General features: G+C 46.9%; 2 long non-coding RNA genes across 3 annotated transcripts in view; one reads left to right on the top strand and one right to left on the bottom strand.

Moving 5' to 3' along the window:
* LOC140396099 (uncharacterized) overlaps window positions 1-19,167 on the bottom strand; it is a 122,641-nt gene that overhangs the window by 26,162 nt on the left and 77,312 nt on the right. Inside the window, exon 4 of the long non-coding RNA XR_011936449.1 lies at window positions 3,480-3,702. This is a non-coding gene — a long non-coding RNA (uncharacterized lncRNA). The remainder of the gene's footprint in view (window positions 1-3,479; window positions 3,703-19,167) is intronic.
* LOC140396100 (uncharacterized) lies at window positions 3,001-18,947 on the top strand. Of its 2 annotated transcripts, none has more exons than XR_011936450.1 (3): window positions 3,001-3,063; window positions 4,143-4,362; window positions 18,711-18,947. It is a non-coding gene; the product is annotated as an uncharacterized lncRNA (long non-coding RNA). The 2 variants fall into 2 exon arrangements; XR_011936451.1 differs by lacking the exon at window positions 3,001-3,063 and adding an exon at window positions 3,543-3,633.

Below are 19,167 nucleotides of genomic sequence, written 5' to 3'. Positions count from 1 at the left end.
CTATTTTTCAGGATTCTTTGGATCCTTTGGTAATGTTCTGCATTACGCACTGACTTACGCACTGCCTATCAGTGGCACAATATGTTTGATTTTACTCATTTCCTGTCTCCGCAGATAGACCCTCACCATGTCCTCAGTATTTCCAGTCCACCTTCAGGATTGGGCCGAGCACATGCAATTCCTTATTGATACAGGAAACGGCACTGATCATCAATGAGAATCAATTTTTATTTATTTATTTTTGCCTAAGTGGCTAGACAGCTGGTCTGTATTACAGAACAAGGCCAGCAGCGCGGGTTCAATTCCTGTACCAGCTTACCCGAACAGGCGCCAGAAAGTGGCGACTAGAGACTTTTCACAGTAGCTTCATACTTGTGACAATGGAAGATTATTATTATTTTTATTATTAATGTCTTTCTGAACATGAGAAATATTCTGAACAGATAATACTGTATACGAAAGGTCAATCAACCGACTCTCCCAACCCGGAAATCCTTCCGTACTTTTGTTTTCATATAGTCCCTATAGCTTATAACCTTTTACAAATGATGCCTCATCAACGTATTGATAGAAAGCCCGATAGGATCATTAACCTTCATGAAGAAGGATCCCTTTCCACCTCTATGGTAATTGTACTGTGTCCTCGTTGTAATCGACGAGGTCTCTTACGTCCTACTGTTACTACACCCAGGAGATATGGCACTCCTTTTAACATTCATGGACCACGAACGTACTGTCATCAGCAGTATGTTGCCATGACACAATCCCCAACGGGACTCAAATATTGTCACGGTTATCTTCTACCAGATCTACGTCCGTGCAGCTACGCTTCCTGGCGACCACCACAGTTTGCAGCTGCTGTGGCCCCCGCCCTTTTTGATCACTTCATGCATCATCATCTTTTTGGTCCTTTCCCGCCCCGAGCATCTATTGTTTTTTGCCTCAATGATAAAAATGGCCCCATACTGGGACTATCTCTGACGTCATCGCTAAACTCCTCACTCCCTTACCTGGAGATGAGGTTGGATGTTGAAAGTGAGCCCACCGCTGCCGGTTCATCTTCTCCACCCATATCTGTATTGCTCCACAGCCAGGCGGATGATCTTGCAACAGTTGAACGTCATATCACGGATTGGCGAGACCTTAATGAGGTACCTTCAGATTTCGCACCTCTTACGTACCAAGGTGCAATATCATCAATGATATTGAAATTCCCGGCCTTTATCAAGGGGATCTGACACTGATGTCACCAATATAAGGTGCTGCACAGGGCACACATGACCGGGACAAGGATGAGCAGGTTCTTTGGGGGTGAGGACAGGTGTGTTAGGTGCTCAGGGAGCCCAGCAAATCACACCCATATGTTCTGGGCATGCCCAGCGCTGGAGGAATTTTGGAAGGGCATAGCGAGGACGGTGTTGAGGGTGGTAGGATCCAGGGTCAAACCGGGCTGGGGGCTCACAATATTTGGGGTGACAGAGGAGCTGGGAGTGCAGGAGGCGAAAGAGGCCGGAATTCTGGCCTTTGCGTCCCTGGTAGCCCGGCGAAGGATTCTCCTTCAGTGGAAAGATACAAGGCCCCCAAGCGTGGAATCCTGGATCAGCCGGGCTAATCCCGGTTCATTAAATTGGAGAGGGTGAAATTTGCCTTGAGAGGGTTGGTACAAGGGTTCTTCAGGCGGTGGCAACCGTTCTTAGACTTTCTGGCAGAACGATAGACATTGGTCAATGGCAGCAGCAGCTCGGGGGGTGGGGGGGGGTTACTTTATTTTTGTTTATGTTATTTACACTGGAAGGGTCTGAGGGGGTGTATACACCTGTTGTCTTAAGTCAGGGTGTTAATGTTAATTTATTATTTAGGTACGGGGGGGAGGAGTTTGGGGGGTTGCTTTTTTAGATTGTGTTTTGTACTTAACCCTGTTGGGTTCTTTTTTCTTTCTCATTTTGTTATTGATATTTTATGAAAACCTTTAATAAATTTTTTTTTTTTTTTAAATAACTTTTGTATTTGAAGCATAACCTCAGTTAGAAAGGATGGCGAGTGGTGGCAGCATACTCCGGTTCAGAAGAAAATATTGAACAAAGAGACAGTAGCTTCAAGTTTAACTGGGCAGTTGGATAAGCAGGGTGTTGCAGGCACGGGGAGGTAGCGTGATAGGAAAATGGGAAGGAGAGGGAGGACAGATGGATAATCAGAGGACACCAATGTAAGAAGCTCACTAGCCATGATGTTTTTACACAGCGAGTGGATCGAATCTGGAATGGACTGTCTGAGAGTCTGGTGGAGGCTTATTCAATCCTGTCTTTCAAAAGAGGAAATTGATATTGATCTGAGGACCAAAAATAAGTAGGGCTGTGGTGAAAAGGCCCTCGAATAGCCATCACTGAGTTACTTTTTAAGAAATGTACCGGGGCAGCAAGGTAGCCTTGTGGATAGCACAATTGCTTCACAGCTCCAGGGTCCCAGGTTCGATTCCAGCTGGGTCACTGTCTGTGCGGAGTCTGCACATCCTCCCCGTGTGTGCGTGGGTTTCCTCCGGGTGCTCCGGTTTCCTCCCACAGTCCAAAGATGTGCAGGTTAGGTGGATTGGCCATGATAAATTGCCCTTAGTGTTGGATGGGGTTACTAGGTTATGGGGATAGGGTGGCGGTGTTGACCTTGGATAGGGTGCTCTTTCCAAGAGCCGGTGCAGACACGATGGGCTGAATGGCCTCCTTCTGCACTGTAAATTCTATGACAATCTATGAAATCTTTATTGTCACAATCAGGCACACAGAGGGAGAATTCAGAATGTCCAAATTACCTAAAAGCACGTCTTGCGGGACTTGTGGGAGGAAACCGGAGCACTTGGAGGAAACACACGCAGACACGGGGAGAACGTGCAGACTCCGCACAGTAACTCAAGCCGGGAATCGATCCCCGGTCCCTGGCGCACTGACGCAACAGTGCTAACCATGATGCTAACCTGCCGCTTCAACGGGGAGACAGCTCAGGCACTTGCTGAGTTATTCTGGCACCTACACTTCGTGAGTTACTCCAACAGGGAGACAGGACAGACACCAGGTGAGTTACTCCGCAGGGAGAAAGCACAGACAGCGGGTGACAAATGATCCCGGGTTGCTCTGTAATCTTTATGTTTCTATGATGAGGCGAAAAACATGAAGCGAGAGAGAGAGACTAAGTGAGAGAGAGCGACAGAGAATCTCTGCGAGATTATAGAAAAATGTATTTGCTGGGACAAACACTGAAAGACAGAAATATAGGGAAGCCGAGATGAATTAACAGGGGGAAGGTCTAGCAGAGAAGGAGATACAGAGATAGTGAAAGAGACAAGAGAGTGGGAGAAAGAAAGAGACGGAAATACATTTGAAGAACAGAGGAGAGGCAGAGAGCGAGAAAAAATTTTTAAAACACAATTACAAGTGAGTGTAAAGTGCAATGCAGATAACGAGCTAACAAAACAACCATAAAATAGTTACATTCCTAAAACATCTTTCACAGCCTCAGAAAGTTTAAATTCGTTTCAATTGTAAAGAGTTGAAGCGCTGTTATTGTCGAATGTAGTAATCATCCAGGCCAAGTTGTTCACAGAATCTCGAACCGGCAACAACGGTATTCCGACCGGATAACCTGGTATAGTAATACTGTTGATTCATATAATATTGGTCCGAGGGCATCAGGGAGAACTTTTCAAATCTTGTTCTAATCGTGGCCACGGGAACGTCATCGAGGCAGATTCAGTAATCGGTCAAAACATATTGAAGAAAACAAGATAAACAATTAGATGCGAGAATAAATCATTTCTAAGCAGTCAATTGTGATCAGTAATTTGACCCCTCCATGTGTGGTAGGGTTAGATTCTGTAGTGAAGTCCTGAAGAGAATTTGATTACATTATTGAAATTTAAAACTCTAGACTAAGGTGAAAGAGAAGATAGAGCGCATGAATAGTTTTCTGTCCCTGTTTTAAGTGTCAGGACAGGCACGGTGGACAGAACGTTCCCCATATCCACTGCATGGTTCTTAATTTATTTACAGAAAATGACATGTTAACCTTCCCCAGTTCAAACACCTGCTTGAGATACGGAAAGCTTTCAATCGTTAATGTATTTAATGTTTGATTCTATGTTCTTTTGTTCTCAGGTGGTGGATTGCTCCTTAAGCTGATCCTCACCACCGCTGATCAGTAACTATAATAATCTTTGAGTTCATATAAAGAACTTAGTTACATCATGCACTTGATCTTCACTCTGACGAACTGAATGGAAGATGAGGAAAGCAATTATCTTGGCCCTTCAAGTCCTGCTTCTGGTATCGCCCATAACTGCCGAAGGAGGAGTGAGCGCAAGGTTTTTATACGGAGGTTAGTGCATCTCACAGCAAGAAATCTACAGGAATATTCGTAGAAACTGAAGGCGGACATTCAAATTTCCAAGCGTGTACTGTCATCCAATATGGTTAGTTAGACCATAACGATGTCTCCCAGTATCCTAATGAAATCATAGAATTTGATAAGGTTTTGTTGTTCACAGTTCCGGTTGTGCCAGAACATGAGGAGACTAAGTAAAAGAGAAGAGGAAAAAACTGACATGAGGAGGTATTTCTTCAGCCCTCTGGCTGTGGAATTCTTTACTGCAGAAGGCTGTGGAGGCCAAATCACTGAGTGTCTTTAAGACAGAGATAGATTGGTTCTTGATTAATCGGGTGTGAGGGAATACCGGGAGAAGCCCATGAGAATGGAGGTGAGAAACATATCACCTACGATTGAATGGCGAACCAGGCTCAATGGGACAAATGGCCTAATTCTGCTTAGGGTCTTATGGTGGTATGATTACACCATGAGCGCAGAGTATATTTTTACTCCCCATGTAGTTCTTTTAAACATGATTGCAGCATAGTGCGCATTTTGGGTCTCCATAAAACGTGTTCAATATCTACTATCACGTAGTGTATATTTATCGTATGCTAAGAAGTATTTTAAATGACTTCCGGTTGCGGCTATGCCTGGGTAGGTCGCACGTTCGGCAGCTCCCGCCAAGAACGGACTTTTGGGCCCTTTTGAGGAGCCCCAGCGGCAGTTGGATGACAATTCCCGGTGTGGGAAGGCAGCAGTAGGGTTCCCCCAGCATTGTATGGAGTGGACCAAAACAAACAGAGGATAACAAAGAGAGAAATAAGGAAAGAGAGGATCAAATATGAAGGTAGGCTAGCCAGTAACATTAGGAATGATAGTAAAAGTTTATTTAAATAGAACATAGAACAATACAGCGCAGTACAGGCCCTTCGGCCCACGATGTTGCACCAAAACAAAAGCCATCTAACCTACACTATGCCATTATCATTCATATGTTTATCCAATAAACTTTTAAATGCCCTCAATGTTGGCGAGTTCACTACTGTAGCAGGTAGGGCATTCCATGGCCTCACTACTCTTTGCGTAAAGAACCTACCTCTGACCTCTGTCCTATATCTATTACCCCTCAGTTTAAAGCTATGTCCCCTCGTGCCAGCCATTTCCATCCGCGGGAGAAGGCTCTCACTGTCCACCCTATCTAACCCCCTGATCATTTTGTATGCCTCTATTAAGTCTCCTCTTAACCTTCTTCTCTCCAACGAAAACAACCTCAAGTCCATCAGCCTTTCCTCATAAGATTTTCCCTCCATACCAGGCAACATCCTGGTAAATCTCCTCTGCACCCGCTCCAAAGCCTCCACGTCCTTCCTATAATGCGGTGACCAGAACTGTACGCAATACTCCAAATGTGGCCGAACCAGAGTTCTGTACAGCTGCAACATGACCTCCCGATTCCGGAACTCAATCCCTCTACCAATAAAGGCTAACACTCCATAGGCCTTCTTCACAACTCTATCAACCTGGGTGGCAACTTTCAGGGATCTATGTACATGGACACCTAGATCCCTCTGCTCATCCACACTTTCAAGAACTTTACCATTAGCCAAATATTCCGCATTCCTGTTATTCCTTCCAAAGTGAATCACCTCACACTTCTCTACATTAAACTCCATTTGCCACCTCTCAGCCCAGCTCTGCAGCTTATCTATATCCCTCTGTAACCTGCTACATCCTTCCACACTATTGACAACACCACCGACTTTAGTATCGTCTGCAAATTTACTCACCCACCCTTCTGCGCCTTCCTCTAGGTCATTGATAAAAATGACAAACAGCAACGGCCCCAGAACAGATCCTTGTGGTACTCCACTTGTGACTGTACTCCATTCTGAACATTTACCATCAACCACCACCCTCTGTCTACTTTCAGCTAGCCAATTTCTGATCCACATCTCTAAATCACCCTCAGTCCCCAGCCTCCGTATTTTCTGCAATAGCCTACCGTGGGGAACCTTATCAAACGCTTTGCTGAAATCCATATACACCACATCAACTGCTCTACCCTCATCTACCTGTTCAGTCACCTTCTCAAAGAACTCAATAAGGTTTGTGAGGCATGACCTACCCTTCACAAAGCCATGCTGACTATCCCTGATCATATTATTCCTATCTAGATGATTATAAATCTTGTCTCTTATAATCCCCTCCAAGACTTTACCCACTACAGACGTGAGGCTCACCGGTCTATAGTTGCCGGGGTTGTCTCTGCTCCCCTTTTTGAACAAAGGGACCACATTCGCTGTCCTCCAGTCCTCTGGCACTATTCCTGTAGCCAATGATGACATAAAAACCAAAGCCAAAGGTCCAGCAATCTCTTCCCTGGCCTCCCAGAGAATCCTAGGATAAATCCCATCAGGTCCTGGGGACTTATCTATTTTCAGCCTGTCCAGAATTGCCAACACCTCTTCCCTACGCACCTCAATGCCATCTATTCTATTAGCCTGCGGCTCAGCATTCTCCTCCACAACATTATCTTTTTCCTGAGTGAATACTGACGAAAAATATTCATTTAGTATCTCGCCTATCTCTTCAGACTCCACACACAATTTCCCATCCCTGTCCTTGACTGGTCCTACTCTTTCCCTAGTCATTCGCTTATTCCTGACATACCTATAGAAAGCTTTTGGGTTTTCCTTGATCCTTCCTGCCAAATACTTCTCATGTCCCCTCCTTGCTCGTCTTAGCTCTCTCTTTAGATCCTTCCTCGCTACCTTGTAACTATCCATCGCCCCAACTGAAACTTCACACCTCATCTTCACATAGGCCTCCTTCTTCCTCTTAACAAGAGATTCCACTTCCTTGGTAAACCACGGTTCCCTCGCTCGTCGCTTTCCTCCCTGCCTGACTGGTACATACTTATCAAGAACACGCAGTAGCTGATCCTTGAACAAGCCCCACTTATCCAGTGTGCCCAACACTTGCAGCCTACGTCTCCACCTTATCCCCCCCAAGTCACGTCTATTGGCATCATAATTGCCCTTCCCCCAGCTATAACTCTTGCCCTGCGGTGTATACTTATCCCTTTCCATCATTAACGTAAACGTCACCGAATTGTGGTCACTGTCCCCAAAGTGCTCTCCTACCTCCAAATCCAACACCTGGCCTGGTTCATTACCCAAAACCAAATCCAACGTGGCCTCGCCTCTTTTTGGCCTGTCAACATATTGTTTCAGGAAACCCTCCTGCACACACTGTACAAAAAACAACCCATCTATTGTACTCGAACTATATCTTTTCCAGTCAATATTTGGAAAGTTAAAGTCTCCCATAATAACTACCCTGTTACTTTCGCTCTTATCCAGAATCATCTTCGCCATCCTTTCCTCTACATCCCTAGAACTATTAGGAGGCCTATAAAAAACTCCCAACAGGGTGACCTCTCCTTTCCTGTTTCTAACTTCAGCCCATACTACCTCGGAAGAAGAGTCCCCATCTAGCATCCTCTCCGCCACCGTAATACTGCTCTTGACTAGCAGCGCCACACCTCCCCCTCTTTTGCCTCCATCTCTGAGCTTACTAAAACACCTAAACCCCGGAACCTGCAACATCCATTCCTGTCCCTGCTCTATCCATGTCTCCGAAATGGCCACAACATCGAAGTCCCAGGTACCAACCCATGCTGCCAGTTCCCCTACCTTGTTTCGTATACTCCTGGCATTGAAGTAGACACACTTCAAACCACCTACCTGAACACTGGCCCCCTCCTGCGACGTCAAATCTGTGCTCCTGACCTCTATACTCTCATTCTCCCTTACCCTAAAACTACAATCCAGGTTCCCATGCCCCTGCTGCATTAGTTTAAACCCCCCCAAAGAGCACGAACAAATCTCCCCCCCAGGATATTTGTGCCCCTAAGGTTCAGATGTAGACCATCCTGTCTGTAGAGGTCCCACCTTCCCCAGAAAGAGCCCCAGTTATCCAGAAATCTGAATCCCTCCCGCCTGCACCATCCCTGTAGCCACGTGTTTAAATGCTCTCTCTCCCTATTCCTCATCTCACTATCACGTGGCACGGGCAACAACCCAGAGATAACAACTCTGTTTGTTATAGTTCTGAGCTTCCATCCTAGCTCCCTGAAAGCCTGCCTGACATCCTTGTCCCCTTTCCTACCTATGTCATTAGTGCCAATGTGGACCACGACTTGGGGCTGCCCCCCTCCCCCGAAGGACCCAGAAAACACGATCCGAGACATCACGTACCCTTGCACCTGGGAGGCAACATACCAAACGTGAGTCTCTCACGCTCCCACAAAATCTCCTATCTGTGCCCCTGACTATAGAGTCCCCAATTACTAATGCTCTGCTCCTCTCCCCCTTCCCTTCTGAGCAACAGGGACAGACTCCGTGCCAGAGGCCCGTACCCCATGGCTTACCCCTGGTAAGTCCCCCCCCCCCACAAGTATCCAAAGCGGTATACTTGTTTCTCAGGGGAACGGCCGCAGGGGATCCCTGCACTGACTGCTTTTTCCCAGTCCCTATTACAGTTACCCACCTATCTCCAATCTTTGGTGTAACTAATTCCCTGAAGCTGCTATCTATGACCCCTTCTGCCTCCCGAATGATCCGAAGTTCTTCCAACTCCAGCTCCAGTTCCCTAACTCGGTCTTGGAGGAGCTGGAGATGGCAGCACTTCCTGCAGGTAAAATCAGCAGGGACACTAACTGCATCCCTCACCTCAAACATCCTGCAGGAGGAACATTGCACTCCCTTCCCTGCCATTCCTCTAACTTTCTACCGAGATCTGGCTAACAACTCAATTAAAATTTTTATAAAAAAACAATAATAATATCATAAAATATGGTACTTACCTCAGACCAATGGGTTTTATTATTAGGTTAGAGGAGGAGGGCGGGTGGGAGACACTACATGTGTAGTGTCTCGGGTTTCCTCTCCACCAGAATTTATTGGTGAGGGTCTTCCCAGACGTCCGCGGGTCGACTTCCTGTTCCCGCCTAAAACACTAATTTAAAAAAAAAATTTGCAGCTCCTGCTGAAATTGACTAACCAGCCAGCTCCACTCCTGCCGAAATACATTAAAAACAAACGGGAGACAAAAGTAGACATTGGGCCGCTCCAAAATGACGCTGGTAATCTAGTGATGGGAGACAAGGAAATAGTTGAGGAACTAAATAAGTACTTTGCGTCAGTCTTCACAGTAGAAGACATGAGTAATATCCCAACAATTCAGGAGAGTCAGGGGGCAGAGTTGAATATGGTAGCCATCACAAAGGAGAAAGTGCGAGAGAAACTAAGAGGTCTAAAAATTGATAAATCTCCGGGCCCAGATGGGCTACATCCTAGAGTTCTGAAGGAGATAGCTGAAGAAATAGTGGAGGCGTTAGTTATGATCTTTCAAAAGTCACTGGAGTCAGGGAAAGTCCCAGAGGATTGGAAAATCACTGTTGTAACACCCCTGTTCAAGAAGGGAACAAGGAAAAAGATGGAAAATTATAGGCCAATTAGCCTAACCTCGGTTGTTGGCAAGAATCTAGAATCCATTGTTAAGGATGAGATTTCTAAATTCTTGGAAGTGCAGGGTCGGATTAGGACAAGTCAGCATGGATTTAGTAAGGGGAGGTCGTGCCTGACAAACCTGTTAGAGTTCTTTGAAGGGATAACAAATAGGTTAGACCAAGGAGAGCCAATGGATGTTATCTATCTTGACTTCCAAAAGGCCTTTGATAAGGTGCCTCACGGGAGACTGCTGAGTAAAAAAGGGCCCATGGTATTCGAGGCAAGATAATAACACGGATTGACAATTGGTTGTCAGGCAGAAGGCAGAGAGTTGGGATAAAAGGTTCTTTTTCGGAATGGCAACCGGTGACGAGTGGTGTCCCGCAGGGTTCAGTGTTGGGGCCACAGCTGTTCTCTTTGTATATTAACGAACTAGATGACGGGACTGGGGGCATTCTGGCTAAGTTTGCCGATGATACAAAGATAGGTGGAGGGGAAGGTAGTATGGAGGAGGTGGGGAGGCTGCAGAAACATTTAGACAGTTTAGGAGCGTGGTCCAAGAAATGGCTGATGAAATTCAACGTGGGCAAGTGCGAGGTCTTGCACTTTGGAAAAAAGAATAGAGGCATGGACTATTTTCTAAACGGTGACAAAATTCATAATGCTGAAGTGCAAAGGGACTTGGGAGTCCTAGTCCAGGATTCTCGAAAGGTAAACTTGCAGGTTGAGTCCGTAATTAAGAAAGCAAATGCAATGTTGTCATTTATCTCAAGAGGCTTGGAATATAAAAGCAGGGATGTATTTCTGAAGCTTTACAAAGCATTAGTTAGGCCCCATTTAGAAGACTGTGAGCAATTTTGGGCCCCACACCTCAGGAAGGGCATACTGGCACTGGAGCGGGTCCAGCGGAGATTCACACGGATGATCCCAGGAATAGTCGGCCTAACATTCAATCGTAGTTTAGGAGGTTGAGGGGAGATCTAATAGAAACTTACAAGATAATGAATGGCTTAGATAGGGTGGATGTAGGGAAGTTGTTTCCATTAGCAGGGGAGACTAGGACCCGGGGGCATAGCCTTAGAATAAAAGGGAGTCACTTTAGAACAGAGATGAGGAGAAATTTCTTCAGCCAGAGAGTGGTGGGTCTGTGGAATTCATTGCCACAGAGGGCGGTGGAGGCCGGGACGTTAAGTGTCTTTAAGACAGAAGTTGATAAATTCTTGATTTCTCAAGGAATTAAGAGCTATGGAGAGAGAACGGGTAAATGGAGTTGAAATCAGCCGTGATTGAATGGTGGAGTGGACTCGATGGGCCGAATGGCCTTACCTCCGCTCCTATGTCTTATGGTCTTATGGTCTTATGGACCAGGAGTGGAGCGATTTAAAAAGTGGTTTTGGAGCAGAGAGGAGAACGGGTGCGGAAAGGTAAGATGGGCTCAATGGTCGTGGGAGCAGCAGGAGCTCCTGAAAAGCTGCTTTGTGGAGCTGAAAGCAGAAATGCTGGCCCCAATGAAGGCGTCGATAGAAAATCTGGTGAAGATCCAGAAGGTCCAAGGGGCAGCGATTCGAGAGGTGCAGCAGAAAGCCTCTGAAAACGAGGATGAGATTCTGGGCGTGGCGGTGAAAGTGGAGGCACGAGGCGCTGCACAAGAAGTGGCAGGAAAAGTTCGAGGACATGGAGAATAGGTCGAGGTGGAAGAATCTCCGGATCCTGGGTCTCCCTGAAGGGGTGGAGGGGTCCGACGTTGGGGCATACGTAGCCACAATGCTGAACACAATGCCTTCCCGCGGCCCTTGGAGCTGGATGGGGCTCACAGAGTCCTGGCAAGGAGGCCTAAAGCCAATGAGCTGCCAAGGTCTGTAGTGGTGAGGTTTCAGGGAGTGATAAATTCACTCAGGGACAGGGAGTGCGTCCTGAGATGGGCGAAGAAGGAACGGAGCAGCAGGTGGGAGAATATGGAGATCCGTATTTATCAAGACTGGAGTGCAGAGCTGGCTAAGAAGAGGGCTGGATTCAACCGGGCCAAGGCGGTGCTCCACCAAAAGGGGGTGAAGTTCGGGCTGTTGCAGCTAGCGCGATTGTGGGTCACTTTTCAAGATCGCCATCATTATTTTGATACGCCGGATGAGGCGTGGACCTTTATACAAAATGAGAAATTGGACTCGAACTAAGGGTTTGATGTGGGGTTGGGTTTGTTTTTTTCATTGTTGTGTGGGAAAGCGGGGGAGTGGATGTGATATGTGGGTTTTGTGCGTAGCGGTACTGTTTTGCAGGGGCCAGTCCCCGAGTGCGAAGGGGAGAGGGGGGGGCAGGAAGCCCTGGGCCGTGGGGAACTGGGGTGAGGTTGTAGGAGAAAACCTGGGCAGGCGTTTTCCCGCGCGAAGGAAGGGTGGAGGGGCCTAAGGGGAGGGGCGGTGCTGGAGGAGTGCTCACATCGGCCTGAAGGGGGGGATGGGATGGGGATTCCACACGGAGGGTCATTGGCAAAGGCGGGAGCGGCCAGGGTCAGCAGGAGTCAGCTGACTTACGGGAGTGCAATGCGGGGAGCAAAGGGGCTAGACGGTGGTCTAGCTTGGAGGGGGCGGGGGGGGGGGGGGCGGGGGACTGGGTTGCTGCTGTAATGACCGAAGGGAAGCTGGAGGTAAAAGGGAGAGTCGGGCGGGGTTTCGCCGCCTGGGGGACTGGAGTGTCCGGGAGGCGTGGGCACGTGGCTGGCCTAAGAAAGGGGATGGCTAGTTGGCAGGGGGGTGGGGGGGTGGGTGGGCGAGTAGCCCCGTGATCTGGCTCATAACATGGAATGTGAGGGGCCTAAATGGACTGGTCAAGAGGGCCCGGGTGTTCACGCACTTAAAGGGACTGAAGGCAGACGTGGTTATGCTTCAGGAGATGCACTTGAAGGTGGCAGTTCAGATCAGGCTGAGAAAAGGATGGGTCGGGGAGATCTTTCATTCAGGGCTGGATGCGAAGAACAGAGGGGTTGCAATACTGGTGGGGAAGCGGGTGTCGTTCGAGGCGCTGAATATTGTGGCGGATAATGGGGTCGATACGTGATGGTGATGTGGTAGGTTGCAGGGACCCGGGTGGTACTGATGGCTGTGTATGCCCAGAATTGGGACGATGCAGGGTTTATGAAGTGGGGAGCTTGATAATGGGGAGGGACCGAGCATTGGACCGATCCAGGTCAAGGATGGGTAAGAGGCCAGCTGCGGCCAAGGTGCTAAAGGGTTTTATGGACCAGATGGGGGGAGTTGATCCATGGAGGTTTGCCAGGCCGGTGGCCAGAGAGTTCTCTTTTTTCTCCCATGTACATAAGGCCTATTCACGGATAGACTTCTTTGTGATGAGTAGGGCACTGATCCCAAGAGTGGAGGGAATGGAATATTTGGCTATAGCGATTTCGGACCACGCCCCACACTGGGTGGAGTTGGGGTTGGGTGAGGAGAGGGACCAGCGCCCGCTGTGGCGCCTGGATGTGGGACTGTTGGCGGATGAGGAAGTTAGTGGGCGTGTCCGGGGGTGCATTCAGAGATACATAGAGGCCAATGATAATGGGGAAGTGCAGGTGGGTGTAGTTTGGAAGGCTCTGAAGGCGGTGGCTAGAGGAGAGCTAATTTCAATTAGGGCTCACAGGGAGAAAAGAGAGAGGATGGAGAGGGAGAGGTTGGTGGGGGAGATAGTAAGGGTGGACAGGAGCTATGCAGAGGCTCCCGAAGAGGGGCTGCTGAGGGAGCGACGGAACCTCCAAACGGAATATGATTTATTGTCCACGGGGAAGGCAGAGGCTCAGTGGAGGAAAATGCAGGGGGCAGTGTATGAGTATGAGGAGAAGACGAGTCGGATGCTGGCGCATCAGCTACGTAAGAGGGAGGCGGTGAGGGAGATTGGAGGAATCAGGGATGGGGGGGAATATGGTGCGGGGTGCGGTTAAAATAAATGAGGTATTTAGGGATTTCTATGGGGACCTGTACAAGTCGGAGCCCCCAGAGGGGGGAGAGGGGATGCGGCGGTTCTTAGATCAGTTGAGGTTCCCGAGGGTGGAGGAAGAGCAGGTGGCTGGCCTGGGGTCCCGGTTGAATTTTATAGGACGTTTGTGGATCTGTTGGGCCCGTTGCTGGTGAGAACCTTCAATGAGGCGAGGGAGGAAGGGACTCTGCCCCCAACAATGTCTCGGGCACTGATCTCGCTGATTCTCAAGCGGGATTAGGACCCACTGCAGTGCGGTTCTGTTGATTCCCAAAATTCTTTCTCCGTCAGTCTGGCCTCAATAAAAGTCGAGATGGATTCGCACGTAAAAAGAAGTTATTTCATTCAGCTTGCAAGCTTGATTCATTTCATAGAAACATAAGAGACATCCAGTCTCCTACATCCCAGAAAGCGAATGAACAAAGAGACAAAGGGATCTCTGCAAATCAATTCAAATGGTATCAAGTTTCACATACTCGACGCCCATAGGTCAGCCTATATCCCTCCTGACCTGTTTGATCTATTCTGATTGGCTCACTTCCAATCCCTTTCTCTGGCCCCTATCAATGCAGCATCACTCTCTTAGACACAGCTACCGCCCTAAGTACCTTATTTTTTTGTATTCTGTCAGGTAATCATAAGACCATAAGACATAGGAGTGGAAGTAAGGCCATTCAGCCCATCGAGTCCACTCCACCATTCAATCATGGCTGATTTCAACCCCATTTACCCGCTCTCTCTCCATAGCCCTTAATTCCTTGAGAAATCAAGAATTTATCAATTTCTGTCTTAAAGACACTCAACGTCCCGGCTTCCACCGCCTTCTGTGGCAATGAATCCCACAGACCCACCACTCTCTGGCTGAAGAAATTTCTCCTCATCTCTGTTCTAAAGTGACTCCCTTTTATTCTAAGGCTGTGCCCACGGGTTCTAGTCTCCCCTGCTAATGGAAACAACTTCCCTACATCCACCCTATCTAAGCCATTCATTATCTTGTAAGTTTCTATTAGATCTCCCCTCAACCTCCTAAACTCCAATGAATATAATCCCAGGATCCTCAGACGTTCATCGTATGTTAGGCCTACCATTCCTGGGATCATTCGTGTGAATCTCCGCTGGACCCGCTCCAGTGCCAGTATGTCCTTCCTGAGGTGTGGGGCCCAAAATTGCTCACAGTATTCTAAATGGGGCCTAACTAATGCTTTATAAAGCTTCAGAAGTACATCCCTGCTTTTATATTCCAAGCCTCTTGAGATAAATGACAACATTGCATTTGCTTTCTTAATTACAGACTCAACCTGCAAGTTTACCTTTCGAGAATCCTGGACTAGGACTCCCAAGTCCCTTTGCACTTCAGCATTATGAATTTTGTCACCGTTTCGAAAATAGTCCATGCCTCTATTCTTTGTTCCAAAGTGCAAGACCTCGCACTTGCCCACGTTGAATTTCATCAGCCATTTCTTGGACCAGTCTCCTAAACTGTCTAAATCTTTCTGCAGCCTCCCCACCTCCTCCATACTACCTGCCCCTCCACCTATCTTTGTATCATCGGCAAACTTAGCCAGAATGCCCCCAGTCCCGTCATCTAGATCGTTAATATATAAAGAGAACAGCTGTGGCCCCAACACTGAACCCTGCGGGACCCCACTCGTCACCGGTTGCCATTCCGAAAAAGAACCTTTTATCCCAACTCTCCGCCTTCTGCCTGACAGCCAATCGTCAATCCATGTTAGTACCTTGCCTCGAATACCATGGGCCCTTATTTTACTCAGCAGTCTCCCGTGAGGCACCTTATCAAAGGCCTTTTGGAAGTCAAGATAGATAACATCCATTGGCTCTCCTGGGTCTAACCTATTTGTTATCTCTTCAAAGAACTCTAACAGGTTTGTCAGGCACGACCTCCCCTTACTAAATCCATGCTGACTTGTCCTAATCCGACCCTGCACTTCCAAGAATTTAGAAATCTCATCCTTAACAATGGATTCTAGAATCTTGCCAACAACCGAGGTTAGGCTAATTGGCCTATAATTTTCCATCTTTTTCCTTGTTCCCTTCTTGAACAGGGGTGTTACAACAGCGATTTTCCAATCCTCTGGGACTTTCCCTGACTCCAGTGACTTTTGAAAGATCATAACTAACGCCTCCACTATTTCTTCAGCTATCTCCTTTAGAACTCTAGGATGTAGCCCATCTGGGCCCGGGGATTTATCAATTTTTAGACCTTAGTTTCTCTAGCACTTTCTCCTTTGTGATGGCTACCATATTCAACCCTGCCCCCTGACTCTCTGGAATTGTTGGGATATTACTCATGTCTTCTACTGTGAAGACTGAGGCAAAGTACTTATTCAGTTCCTCAGCTATTTCCTTGTCTCCCATCACAAAATTACCAGCATCATTTTGGAGCGGCCCAATGTCAACTTTTGCCGCCCGTTTGTTTTTAATGTATTTAAAGAAACTTTTACTATCATTCCTAATGTTACTGGCTAGCCTACCTTCAAATTTGATCCTCTCTTTCCTTATTTCTCTCTTTGTTATCCTCTGTTTGTTTTTGTAGTCTTCCCAATCTTCTGACTTCCCACTACTCTTTGCCACATTATAGGCTTTCTCTTTTGCTTTGATGCATTCCCTAACTTCCTTTGTCAGCCATGGCTGCCTAATCCCCCCTCTGATAACCTTTCTTTTCTTTGGGATGAACCTCTGTATTGTGTCCTCAATTACTCCTAGAAACTCCTGCCATTGCTGTTCTACTGTCTTTCCCACTAGGCTCTGCTCCCAGTCGATTTTCGTCAGTTCCTCCCTCATGCCCCTGTAGTTACCTTTATTTAACTGTAACACCTTTGCATCTGATTCCACCTTCTTTCTTTCAAATTGGAGATTGAATTCTACCATATTATGATCACTGCCTCCCAAGTGCTCCCTTACTTTAAGATCTTTAATCAAGTCTGGCTCATTACATAACACTAAGTCCAGAATGGCCTGTTCCCTCGTGGGCTCCATCACAAGCTGTTCCAAAAAGCCCTCCTGTAAACATTCAATGAATTCCCTTTCCTTGGGTCCACTGGCAGCATTATTTACCCAGTCCACCTGCATATTGAAGTCCCCCATGATCACTGTGACCTTGCCTTTCTGACATGCACTTTCTATTTCGTGGTGCATTTTGTGCCCCCGTTCCTGACTACTGTTAGGAGGCCTGTACATAACTCCCATTCTGGTTTTTTTGCCTTTGTGGTTCCTCAACTCTACCCACACAGACTCCACATCACCTGACCCTATGTCGTTTAGTGCTATTGATTTAATTTCATTCCTAATTAACAAGGCAACCCCGCCCCCTCTGCCCACCTCTCTGTCTTTTCGATAGGTTGTGAATCCCTGGATGTTTAAATGCCAGTCCTGAACCCCCTGCAACCATGTCTCTGTGATGCCTACCACATCATACCTGCCAGTCAAAATCTGGGCCACAAGCTCATCTACCTTGTTCCGTACACTGCGCGCATTTAAATATAGCACCTTTAATTCTCTATTGACCGTCCCTTTTTGTTTTCTTAGTGTGGTGGACCTTGGTTTACTGAGCCTTTCCATACACTGTGTCATATTTTGTGGGATGGGGTAAATCGTAACCACTCTTGAGTTTTGTCTGTTCGTGTTTTTTTTCTATTCCTAAGCAGCTGCGCTCCCCGCTGATTACTTCACCTCTTGGTTCCCTGACTTTCCCTTCCCCCCCAATCTTTAGTTTAAAGTCCTATTGACTGTCCTGTTAACTGAAATGTTTTTGCCATATCTAAAAGCCTGTTTGTAGTCTCTGTTCATAAGGTACTGCGTGTGACCTTCTCCACCCCCAAAAACTTCAGAGCCTCTAAGAGCCATTGTCCACAACACACTCCCTACTTAAACTGGAATACCACACATGAAAAGCAAACACAAATATGCCCCTCACTGTCTTTAAGCCAACCCAATCATGAAAGATCGACTTTTATCCCACGAGCCCCCAATTTATTATGGGCCAGGGTTTAGAGAACACCAAAAGTGTATCATGGAGTTCACCTGACCCACAACGTTTATGGTTATGGGGAGCACAATGGCCACTTCACAGGTGTGATGCAACAGAGATCCAAAGTATTTTCAAAACAAAATGTTAACATTTTGTAAACCCACAGTAAACATCTAACCAACTGCCAATACTGATAACCACCCAAAAAAGATACAGCCCTCCACAGGTAACCTTTAGTAACTTTCCTAACAACATCATAAGCCAAAGCACGTTTTAACAAAGATCGTCGGTTTGAATTCTCTAGAGAGAACGGTTGACACTTTTAAATTATCAAGTGATCTAAACACCTTGTTTAACAAGAGAGAGAGACAAGTGTACATCTGCTTGGTTTGAATGCAGCTCTCCAACTGAAAGTGAAACTAAAACACAGAGCCAAAAAGAGCTTCCAGTTCAAAACGAAAGTATAAAACAGAATCACATTCCAGCTCCACCCACACAATGACATCACTGCAGCCATTTTAGTCCCTTTTCTTAAAGGGACTCTCACATGACACGCCCACAGATACACTGTTCTGGCCTCTCTAAATCATATTTGTGTCTGACTGGAGCGCAATGTACAGTTCTGGTCTGCGTAACTCTGGATAAAATGCTATTCGTGCACCAAGTAAAGTTCTGTAAATCTCTGTACCATGTAAAACGCCTTGAAACATGGTTGCAGCCCAGGAAAGCTCTGGTCTCCAGAACCCCACTCAAATATGATTGGAGCTCAGAACACCCATGTTTAATCATGATTAGAGGATAGTAAGCCATCTTAGTTTCAATGTATTTGCTGAGATCATATGTGAATGACAGAGTCGGGACTGGTGAATTTAATGCACACTTCTGTATTTCAGGTGCCGTCTTTGGATGTGACAGGGTGAATGGAAATTGCAGGATGGGTCCATGTCATAGAAACGAGAATTGGTTACGTGGGAAATGCTTCTGGTTTTATAAATGCTGCAAACTCAAATGTGTTCAGAAACGGGAATATGTTCCACTGGGAGATACATCGGAGGCTCTGATAGAGGTTAACTGTAACTGAGGGTCTGCTTGATAGTGTGACCCCCAGATCTCGAGAACGCTGACCCACTCTGGCCTCAACAATGTGAATAAAAATCTCTGCATTTATCTCCGACTCTTTTCAGTGTCACATTTGTCAATGGGAGGAGAGGTCAGAATAGGAAAAGAAAATATTTTCATCTTGTACCCATGGCAGTTTGACAAGATGACTCGCTATCACCATTGCTGAACGAGTTTGTGGCCTGAATAATGCATCTAGACTAGAAGACTTGGCCTGGAAATTCCCACAGT

Source organism: Scyliorhinus torazame, chromosome 19 (assembly GCF_047496885.1).
Source record: "Scyliorhinus torazame isolate Kashiwa2021f chromosome 19, sScyTor2.1, whole genome shotgun sequence".
Classification (NCBI taxonomy): Eukaryota; Metazoa; Chordata; class Chondrichthyes; order Carcharhiniformes; family Scyliorhinidae; genus Scyliorhinus; species Scyliorhinus torazame.
This window is presented reverse-complemented; position numbering and strand designations above follow the sequence as displayed.